The 11,701-nt window shown below is 52.4% G+C and overlaps 1 protein-coding gene across 1 annotated transcript in view; it reads right to left on the bottom strand.

The window, feature by feature from the left end:
* Positions 1-401: 401 nt before the first annotated feature.
* LOC149574157 (uncharacterized) overlaps positions 402-11,701 on the bottom strand; it is a 109,280-nt gene continuing 97,980 nt past the window's right edge. Inside the window, exon 2 of the mRNA XM_089814533.1 lies at positions 402-781. The gene's annotated coding sequence lies outside the window, so the exon portion shown is untranslated. The remainder of the gene's footprint in view (positions 782-11,701) is intronic.

The following is an 11,701-nucleotide window of genomic DNA, read 5'->3' as shown; positions in this document are numbered from 1 at the left end:
TGGCAACCGCTGCCAAACCTTTTTCCGAAATTGCGCCAGCTGAGTGACAAGAAAACATGATCTAAAGGTGAGTCCAGGAATAGCACCCTCGAGGGTGGGCTTCATGCCCCTCTAATTGATTCAACGTCGGCGTCCACCGTTTCACAATCCGACATATCCATCCGCCCTGACAGCGGCGTTGAATCAATGAGGGGGGCACGGGAGAGGCTCGCGGCAACCACCTCTCCCGTTGTAGCCGCGATAGGCACGCAAAAAATTTTGCTAGAGCGCCAAGCACCCACCTCATGGCTAGAGACAAGGGCTCGCCATTAGATCAACTTCGAAATCGCTGAACAGACGCGCTGTAGAATGGCAACCGCTGCCAAGTCTCTTCCGTGGTTGCGTCGCTCGAGTGATCGAAGAAGGTGATCTAAGAGAGGGTCCAAGCGTAGGCATTCGTTGGGGGATTCGCGCCGTCGGCATAATTTTTTGCAATACCCGAGCAACACCGGACGGAGGTGCTAGGCGAGGGCTCCCGTTTTAGATCGAGTTTTAAAATCACCAAGTAGACGCGGTGAGGGATGGCAACCGCTGCCAAACCTTTTTCCGAAATTGCGCCAGCTGAGTGAGAAGAAAACATGATCTAAAGGAGAGTCTAGGAATAGCACATCCAGGGTGGGCTTCATGCCCCTCTAATTGATTCAACGTCGGCGTCCACCGTTTCAAAATCCGACATATCCATCCGCCTTGACACCGGCGTTGAATCAATGAGAGGGGCACGGGAGAGGCTCGCGGCAACCACCTCTCCTATATAAGCTATTAGTGCGAGGCTCGCTCTGCATTAGAAATTAGCGAACACACCGACATCCGCCTTGAAAATCCGAATCCTTTAAAATTCCTACCAAACAGCCATTCACGACCCAATTTTTTATGGGGTCGGCAGAGGAGCAAAAGATTGTCATCGGTTACGAGATGTGAGTTCATGGAGCCGAGGGACTGAAATGGTCATCGAGCTCATCCGATCAACTGGATGAATTTCACCTTGAAGGGGCCCAATCCAAAAGTTCCGGAGGTCATCTCCTGGAACTCTCGAGAACAAGGCCCATCTTACATGCAAACTCTGCTACTGCGCAAACATAGGTTGCAATTAAAGAGAAATTGCGAGGCCGTCACAATGGCCCGAGGCCAATGGCTCCGACTAAGTCAATTTTCTCTTGCAATCACCATGCCGCTGTTCACAGAGAGATCTCCCCATTCACTTGTGACGCGACGCACAATCCAAGTGCTAGACGCGAGCTCGCCCTTGAAAGAAAGACCACTTTCCAAGACATCCCCCATTCACTTGTGACGCGACGCACAACCCAAGTGCTAGACGCGAGCTCGCCCTTGAAAGAAAGACCACTTTCCAAGACATCCCCCGATGACACATTGGAACGACAACCGCTGTCGAAGCATTCCCAATGTTGTGCCGATCGAGTTGGCACAGAGGCGACCTCAGGGAGCTCCCGCGTAGCAATCGGGATGTGCTTTCATACCCATCTCTCACAAAAACCAATCTTAGCTGTGAACAAATTTCGCCGCAATGACACCATTGGAACGACGACCGCTGTCGAACAACTCCCGCATTTGTGCCCCGATGGAGTGAGAAAGAATAGCAACTTTGGGGAGCCGCGCATCGCAAACGGGCTGCTGCTTCATTCCGCTCTTATATATAGAGATCCGATGTCGTTGATTTCGTTTGGAATCCGAGGCTGCATTCATCCTTGCTCACACAAGCAATGGCTCTTCTCATCGAGAATGGCCACGGGGAGCTTCCGATCACAAAGGCTCCCTTGTCACTCGTGACGCGCAGCCCAACTGCTTTCCGAAATTGCGCCAGCTGAGTGACAAGAAAACATGATCTAAAGGAGAGTCGAGGAATAGCACCTCGAGGGTGGGCTTCATGCCCCTCCAATTGATTCAACGTCGGCGTCCACCGTTTCAAAATCCGACATTTCCATCCGCCTTGACACCGCCGTTGAATCAATGAGAGGGGCACGGGAGAGGTTCGCGGCAACAACCTCTCCTATATAAGCTATTAGTGCGAGGCTCGCTCTCCATTAGAAATTAGCGAACACGCCGACATCCGCCATAAAAATCCAAATCGTTGAAAATTCTGACCAAACAGCCATCCACGACCCAATTTATTATGAGGTCGTCTAAGGAGCAAAAGATTGTCATCGGTTAGGAGATGTGAATTCATGGAGCCAAGGGGGACTGAAATGGTCATCGAGCTCATCCGATCAACTGGATGAATTTCACCTTGAAGGGGCCCAATCCAAAAGTTCCGGAGGTCATCTCCTGGAACTCTCAAGAACAAGGACCGTCTTACTTGCAAACTCTGCTACTGCGCAAACATAGGTTGCAATTAAAGAGAAATTGCCAAGCCATCACAGTGGCCCGAGGCCAATGCTCCGACTAAGTCAAATTTTCTCTTGCAATCACCATGCCGCCGTTCACAGAGAGATCTCCCCATTCACTTGCGACGCGACGCACAATCCAAGTGATAGACGCGAGCTCGCCCTTGAAAGGCCAGCCCACTTTCCGAGACATCCCCCGATGACACATTGGAACGACAACCGCTGTCGAACCATTCCCAATGTTCTGCCGATCGAGTTGGCACAGAGGCGACCTTAGGGAGCTCCCGCGTAGCAATCGGGATGTGCTTTCGTACCCATCTCTCACAAAAACCAATCTTAGCTGTGAACAAATTTAGAATCCAAGGCTCGTATCCATCGATATCGTCGGCACTGGGTCTATATATTCAAAGGCCACGGAGAGGTTCCGATAAGAGAAGCTCCCCTGCTCGCTCGCACAAACATCCCAAATGCTAGACACAAGCTCCCGCCCTTAGCATCGCTCTCCAGATCGCCGCAATGACACATTGGAACGACAACCGCTGTCGAACAACTCCCGAATTTGTGCCGATGGAGTGAGAAAGACGAGCAACTTTGGGGAGCCGCGCATGGCAAACGGGCTGCTGCTTCATTCCGCTCTTATATATAGATCCGATGTCGTTGATTTCCTTTGGAATCCGAGGCTGCATTCGTCCTTGCTCACACAAGCAATGGCTCTTCTCATCGAATGGTCACGGGGAGCTTCCGATTACAAAGGCTCCCTTGTCACCCGTGATGCGCAGCCCAACTGCTAGACGACGGCTCGCCCTTCAGATCGCTGCCCAGGCAACCACCACAACGGCACCATTGGAACGACAACCGCTGCCGAACCATTCCGAAATTTTTTTGCCAAAGAAGTTGTTGCAAAGAGAACGACTCTGGGGAGAGAGCCCTCGCATAGCAAAATCGGGATGGCTTCACGGCAGCTGGATGGGATTTGAATTCATGGAGCCAAGGGAGTGAAATGGTCATCGAGCTCATCCGATCAACTGGATGAATTTCACCTTGAAGGGGCCCAATCCAAAAGTTCCGGAGGTCATCTCCTGGAACTGTCAAGAACAAAGGCCAATCTTACATGCGAACTCTGCTACTGCGCAAACATAGCTTGCAATTATAGAGAAATTGCAAGGCCGTCACAATGGCCCGAGGCCAATGCTCCGACTACTAAGTCAATTTTCTCTTGCAATCACCATGCCGCCGTTCACAGAGAGATCTCCCCATTCACTTGTGACGAAACACAATCCAAGTGCTAGACGCGATCTCGCCCTTGGAAGGCCGCGTTCCAAGACATCCCGATGACACATTGGAACGACAACCGCTGTCGAACCATTCCCAATGTTGTGCCGATCGAGTTGGCACAGAGGCGATCTTAGGGAGCTCCCGCGAATCGATCGGGAAGTGCTTTCGTACCCATCTCTCACAAAAACCAATGTTAGCTGTGAACAATTTTATAATCCAAGGCTCGTATCCATCGATATCGTCGGCACTGGGTCTATATTCAAAGGCCACGGAGAGGTTCCGATAAGAGAAGCTCCCCTGCTCTCTTGCACAAACATCCCCAAATGCTAGGCGCAAGCTCCGGCCCTTAGCATCGCTCTCCAGATCACCGCAATGACACATTGGAACGACAACCGCTGTCGAACAACTCCCGAATTTGTGCCCATGGAGTGAGAAAGAAGAGCCAGATCGGGTCGACGAAAACGGCTAAGCCAGATCGGGTCGGCCAGCATGGCTCGGCCACCATTTTTCGCCGAGAGCTTTCGATATTAAAGCTCCCATGTAGCAGCGATAAGTACACCATGACAAAATTGCTAGAGCGCCGAGCACCCATAGCAAATTGCCATTATACCAAGCAACGCCCGGAGTGCTAGACAAGGGCTCACGTTTAGATCAAGTTTTAAAATCACCAAAAACACACGCCATGGATCGGCAACCGCTGCCTCACCTTTTCCAAAATTGAGTCATCGGAAAACATGATCTAAAGGAGAGCCGAGGAAAAGCACTGAGATCGCTTCATGCCCCTTTCATTCATTCAACATCAGCATACACCGTTTGAAAACCCAACAATCCGATCCGCCTAGACACCAATGTTGAATCAATGAAAGGGGCATGGGAGAGGCTCGCGGCAACAACCTCTCCTATATAAGCTATTAGTGCGAGGCTCGCTCTGCATTAGAAATCTGCGATAGCGCGGACAAAAACCTTAAAAATCCAATTCAATGAAAAATGTGACCAAACAGCCATCCACGACACCGTTTTTGGAGCTCGCCCAGATCGGCTCGGCCAGAATGGCTCGCCCAGATCGGCTCGGCCAGCATGGTGACTTGCTGACTCGGTGAGAGTACTTCGAACTGTCAAGAACAAAGGCCAATCTCACATGCAAACTCTGCTACTGCGCAAACATAGCTCGCAATTATAGAGAAATTGCAAGGCCGTCACAATGGCCCGAGGCCAATGCTCCGACTACTAAGTCGATTTTCTCTTGCAATCGCCATGCCGCCGTTCACAGAGAGATCTCCCCATTCACTTGTGACGACGCACAATCCAAGTGCTAGACGCGAGCTCGCCCTTGAAAGGCCGCGTTCCAAGACATCCCGATGACACATTGGAACGACAACCGCTGTCGAACCATTCCCAATGTTGTGCCGATCGAGTTGGCACAGAGGCGATCTTAGGGAACTCCCGCGTATCGATCGGGAAGTGCTTTCGTACCCATCTCTCACAAAAACCAATGTTAGCTGAACAATTTTATAATCCAAGGCTCGTATCCATCGATATCGTCGGCACTGGGTCTATATTCAAAGGCCACGGAGAGGTTCCGATAAGAGAAGCTCCCCTGCTCGCTTGCACAAACATCCCCAAATGCTAGATGCAAGCTCCCGCACTTAGCATCGCTCTCCAGATCACCGCAATGACACATTGGAACGACAACCGCTGTCGAACAACTCCCGAATTTGTGCCGATGGAGTGAGAAACGAGAGCCAGATTGGGTCGACGAAAACGGCTAAGCCAGATCGGGTCCGCCAGCATGGCTCGGCCACCATTTTTCGCCGAGAGCTTTCGATATTAAAGCTCCCATGTAGCCGCGATAAGTACACCATGACAAATTGCTAGAGCGCCGAGCACCCATAGCAAATTGCCATTATACCAAGCAACGCCGGAGTGCTAGACAAAGGCTCACGTTTAGATCAAGTTTTAAAACCACCAAAAACACACGCCATGGATCGGCAACCGCTGCCTCACCTTTTCCAAAATTGAGTCATCGGAAAACATGATCTAAAGGAGAGCCGAGGAAAAGCACTGAGATCGCTTCATGCCCCTTTCATTCATTCAACATCAGCATACACCGTTTGAAAACCCAACAATCCGATCCGCCTAGACACCAATGTTGAATCAATGAAAGGGGCATGGGAGAGGCTCGCGGCAACAACCTCTCCTATATAAGCTATTAGTGCGAGGCTCGCTCTGCATTAGAAATCTGCGACAGCGCGGACAACTCCCTTAAAAATCCAATTCAATGAAAAATGTGACCAAACAGCCATCCACGACACCGTTTTTGGAGCTCGCCCAGATCGGCTCGGCCAGAATGGCTCGCCCAGATCGGCTCGGCCAGCATGGTGACTTGCTGACTCGGTGAGAGTACTTCGAACTGTCAAGAACAAAGGCCAATCTCACATGCAAACTCTGCTACTGCGCAAACATAGCTCGCAATTATAGAGAAATTGCAAGGCCATCACAATGGCCCGAGGCCAATGCTCCGACTACTAAGTCGATTTTCTCTTGCAATCGCCATGCCGCCGTTCACAGAGAGATCTCCCCATTCACTTGTGACGACGCACAATCCAAGTGCTAGACGCGAGCTCGCCCTTGAAAGGCCGCGTTCCAAGACATCCCGATGACACATTGGAACGACAACCGCTGTCGAACCATTCCCAATGTTGTGCCGATCGAGTTGGCACAGAGGCGATCTTAGGGAACTCCCGCGTATCGATCGGGAAGTGCTTTCGTACCCATCTCTCACAAAAACCAATGTTAGCTGAACAATTTTATAATCCAAGGCTCGTATCCATCGATATCGTCGGCACTGGGTCTATATTCAAAGGCCACGGAGAGGTTCCGATAAGAGAAGCTCCCCTGCTCGCTTGCACAAACATCCCCAAATGCTAGACGCAAGCTCCCGCACTTAGCATCGCTCTCCAGATCACCGCAATGACACATTGGAACGACAACCGCTGTCGAACAACTCCCGAATTTGTGCCGATGGAGTGAGAAACGAGAGCCAGATCGGGTCGACGAAAACGGCTAAGCCAGATCGGGTCCGCCAGCATGGCTCGGCCACCATTTTTCGCCGAGAGCTTTCGATATTAAAGCTCCCATGTAGCCGCGATAAGTACACCATGACAAATTGCTAGAGCGCCGAGCACCCATAGCAAATTGCCATTATACCAAGCAACGCCGGAGTGCTAGACAAAGGCTCACGTTTAGATCAAGTTTTAAAACCACCAAAAACACACGCCATGGATCGGCAACCGCTGCCTCACCTTTTCCAAAATTGAGTCATCGGAAAACATGATCTAAAGGAGAGCCGAGGAAAAGCACTGAGATCGCTTCATGCCCCTTTCATTCATTCAACATCAGCATACACCGTTTGAAAACCCAACAATCCGATCCGCCTAGACACAAATGTTGAATCAATGAAAGGGGCATGGGAGAGGCTCGCGGCAACAACCTCTCCTATATAAGCTATTAGTGCGAGGCTCGCTCTGCATTAGAAATCTGCGACAGCGCGGACAACTCCCTTAAAAATCCAATTCAATGAAAAATGTGACCAAACAGCCATCCACGACACCGTTTTTGGAGCTCGCCCAGATCGGCTCGGCCAGAATGGCTCGCCCAGATCGGCTCGGCCAGCATGGCTCGCCCAGCCTTGGTGAGAGTACTTCGAACTGTCAAGAACAAAGGCTAATCTAACGTGCAAACTCTGCTACTGCGCAAACATAGGTTGCAATTATAGAGAAATTGCAAGGCCGTCACAATGGCCCGAGGCCAATGCTCCGACTACTAAGTCAATTTTCTCTTGCAATCGCCATGCCGCCGTTCACAGAGAGATCTCCCCAATCACTTGTGACGACGCACAATCCAAGTGCTAGACGCGAGCTCGCCCTTGAAAGGCTGCGTTCCAAGACATCCCGATGACACATTGGAACGACAACCGCTGTCGAACCATTCCCAATGTTGTGCCGATCGAGTTGGCACAGAGGCGACCAAACAGCCATCCACGACACCGTTTTTGGAGCTCGGCCAGATCGGCTCGGCCAGAACGGCTCGCCCAGATCGGCTCGGCCAGCATGGCTCGGCCAGAACGGCTCGCCCAGATTGGCTCGGCCATACCGGCTCGGCAAGAACGGCTCGCCCAGATCGGCTCGGCCAGCATGGCTCGGCCAGAACGGCTCGCCCAGATCGGCTCGGCAGGAATGGCTCGCCCAGATCGGCTCGGCCAGCATGGCTCGCCCAGCCTCGGTGAGAGTACTTGGAACCGTCAAGAACAAAGCCCAATCATACATGCAAACTCTGCTATGCGCAAACATAGGTTGCAATTATAGAGAAATTGCAAGGCCGTCACAATGGCCCAAGGCCAATGCTCCGACTACTAAGTCAATTTTCTCTTGCAATCGCCATGCCGCCGTTCACAAAGAGATCTCCCCATTCACTTGTGACGAAGCACAATCCAAGTGCTAGACGCGAGCTCGCCCTTGAAAGGCCGCGTTCCAAGACATCCCGATGACACATTGGAACGACAACCGCTGTCGAACCATTCCCAATGTTGTGCCGATCGAGTTGGCACAGAGGCGACCAAACAGCCATCCACGACACCGTTTTTGGAGCTCGGCCAGATCGGCTCGGCCAGCATGGCTCGGCCAGAACGGCTCGCCCAGATCGGCTCGCCCAGATCGGCTCGGCCAGAACGGCTCGCCCAGATCGGCTCGGCCAGCATGGCTCAGCCAGAACGGCTCGCCTAGATCGGCTCGCCCAGATCGGCTCGGCCAGCATGGCTCGGCCACAACGGCTCGCCCAGATCGGCTCGGCCAGAACGGGTCGCCCAGATCGGCTCGGCCAGAATGGCTTGCCCAGAACGGCTCGGCAGGATCGGGTCGGCCAGAATGGCTTGCCCAGATCGGCTCGGCCAGCATGGCTCGGCCAGAACGGCTCGGCCAGATCGGGACGATGACTTGATGAACGGACTTAGAGATTCGATTTGGTGGGCCGACCTGGCGGGGTGACTTGATGAACGCACTTGAAGGGTCGACTTGGTGGGGTGACTCTATGAACGGACCTAAAGAGTTGACTTTGTGAGAGTACTTGGCGGGGTGACTCGATGAAAGGACTTAAAGAGTCGACTTGGTGAGAGTACTTGGTGGGGCGACTTGATGAACGCACTTGAAGAATCGACTTGGTTAGAGTACTTGGTGGGGCGACTTGCTGAACGGACTCAAAGAGTCGACTTGGTGAGAGTACCTGGTGGCTCGACTTGATGAGCAGACTTAAAGAGTCAACTTGGTGAGAGTACTTGGCGGGGTGAACTGATGAACGAACATAAAGAGTCGGCTTGGTGGGAGTACTTGGTGGGCCGACCTGGTGGGGTGACTTTATGGACGGACTTAAAGAGTCGACTTGGTTAGATTACTTGTTCTGGTGACTTGATGAACGGACTTCGAGAGTCGACTTGGTGGGGTGACTTGATGAAAGGACTTAAACGGTCGACTTGGTGAGAGTACTTGGCGGGGCGACTTGATGAACGGACTTAAAGGGTCGACTTGATGAACGGACCTAAAGAGTTGACTTGGTGAGAGTACTTGGCGGGGTGAACTGATGAACGGACTTAAAGAGTCGACTTGGTGGGAGTACTCGGTGGGCCGACTTGATGAACGGACTTACAGAGTCGAATTGGTGAGAGTAGTTGTTCTGGTGACTTGATGAACGGACTTAAAGAGTCGGCTTGGCGGGGTGACTTGATGAACGCACTTGAAGGGTCGACTTGGTGGGGTGACTTTATGAACGGACCTAAAGAGTTGACGTGGTGAGAGTGCTTGGTGGGGTGACTTGATGAACATAGTTAAAGAGTCGAGTTGGTGAGAGTAGTTGGTCGGGTGACTTGATGAACGCACTCGAAGAATCGACTTGGTTAGAGTACTTGGTGGGGTGACTTGATGAACGGACTTAAAGATTCGACTTGGTGGGCCGACCTGGCGGGGTGACTTGATGAACGGACTTAGAGAGTCGACTTGGTGAGAGTACTTGGTGGGCCGACCTGGCCGGGTGACTTGATGAACAAACTTAAAGAGTCGACTTGGTGAGAGTACCCGGTGGGCTGACCTGGTCACGTGACTTGATGAACGGACTTAAAGAGTCGACTTGGTGGGCCGACTTGGCCGGGTGACTTGATGAACGAACTTAAAGGGTCGACTTGGTGGGTCGAACTAGCGGGGTGACTTGGTGAGAGTACTTGGTGGGCTGACCTGGCAGGGTGACTTGATGAACGAACTTAGAGAGTCGACTTTGTGAGAGTACTTGGTGGGTCGAACTGGCGGGGTGACTTGATGAACGAACTTAAAGAGTCGACCTGGTGAGAGAACTTGGTGGGCCGAGCTGGCGGGGTGAATTGATGAACGAACCTAAAGAGTCGACTTTGTGAGAGTACTTGGTGGGCCGACCTGGCGGGGTGAGTTGATGACCGAACTTAAAGGGTCGACTTGGTGAGAGTACTTGGTGGGCCGACCTGGCGGGGCGACTTGATGAACGAACTTAAGGAGTCGACTTGGTGAGAGTACTCGGTGGGGTGACCTGATGAACAAACCTAAAGAGTCGACCTGGTGAGAGTACTTGGTGGGCCGACCTGGCGGGGTGACTTGGTGAGCAAACTTAAAGAGTCGACTTGGTGAGAGTAGTTGGTGGGCTGACCTGGCGGGGTGACTTGATGAACGAACTTAAAGAGTCGACCTGGTGGGCCGACTTGGCAGAGTGACTTCATGAACGAACTTAAAGAGTTGACTCGGTGGGCCGACCTGGCGGGGTGACTTGATGAACGAACTTAAAGAGTCGACTTGGTGAGAGTAATTTGTGGGCTGACCTGGCGGGGTGACTTGATGAATGAACTTAAAGAGTCGACTTGGTGGGGTGACTTGATGAACGCACTTGAAGGGTCGACTTGGTGGGGTGACTCTATGAACGGACCTAAAGAGTTGACTTGGTGAGAGTACTTGGTGGGGTGACTCGATGAAAGGACTTAAAGAGTCGACTTGGTGAGAGTACTCGGTGGCTCGACTTTATGAGCAGACTTAAAGAGTCCACTTGGTGAGAGTGGGCCTAACGGGGCGATGTGGTGAGTGGGCCTAACGGGGCGAGTTGGTGGGGCGACTTGGCGAGTGGTATTAGAGAGCCGACGTGGTGAGGCGACTCGGCGAGTTGGTTCGTTGAGATGACATGGTGAGCTGACTTGGCGAGTCGACCCGGCGAGCGAACTTAAAGAGTCGACTTGGCAACGTACTCGAGTCGACTTGGTGAGGCGACCCGGCGAGCGGGCTCAAAGAGTCAACATGGTGAGGCGACTCATTGAGTCAACATGGTGAGGCGACTCATGGTGAGGAGCTATCCTTGAGGCGACTTGGTGGGCCTACTTGATTAGTCGACTTGGTGGGCCTACTTGATTAGTCGACTTGGTGAGCCGACCTGACGAGCTGACACGGTGAGCGGGCTTAAAGAGGCGACGACTTGGTGGGGTAACTCGGCAAGCCAACTTATCGAGGCGAGATGGTGAGTCGACTTGGTGAGCTGACTTGGTGAGCGCACTTAAAGAGTCAACTTCGTGAGGTGACTCGGCGAGTTAGCCCGCTGATGCGACTTGGGCGGGCCGACCTGGCGAACGAACTTAAAGAGGCGACTTGGGCGGGCTGACCTGGCGAGCGAACTTAAAGAGTTGACTTGGCAACGCACTTGAACAACCGACTTGGTGAGCTGACATGGTGAGTGGGCTTAGAGAAGCAACTCGGCGGGGCGACTTGATGAACGGACTTAAAGGGTCGACTTGATGAACGGACCTAAAGAGTTGACTTGGTGAGAGTACTTGGCGGGGTGAACTGATGAACGGACTTAAAGAGTCGACTTGGTGGGAGTACTCGGTGGGCCGACTTGATGAACGGACTTACAGAGTCGAATTGGTGAGAGTAGTTGTTCTGGTGACTTGATGAACGGACTTAAAGAGTCGGCTTGGCGGGGTGACTTGATGAAAG

Source organism: Cupressus sempervirens, chromosome 2 (assembly GCF_028749045.1).
Source record: "Cupressus sempervirens isolate cs-2001-9-10 chromosome 2, ASM2874904v1, whole genome shotgun sequence".
In the NCBI taxonomy this organism is placed as follows: domain Eukaryota; kingdom Viridiplantae; phylum Streptophyta; class Pinopsida; order Cupressales; family Cupressaceae; genus Cupressus; species Cupressus sempervirens.
The sequence above is the reverse complement of the archived record's forward strand: the minus strand, read 5'-3'. Positions and strand labels throughout refer to the sequence as shown.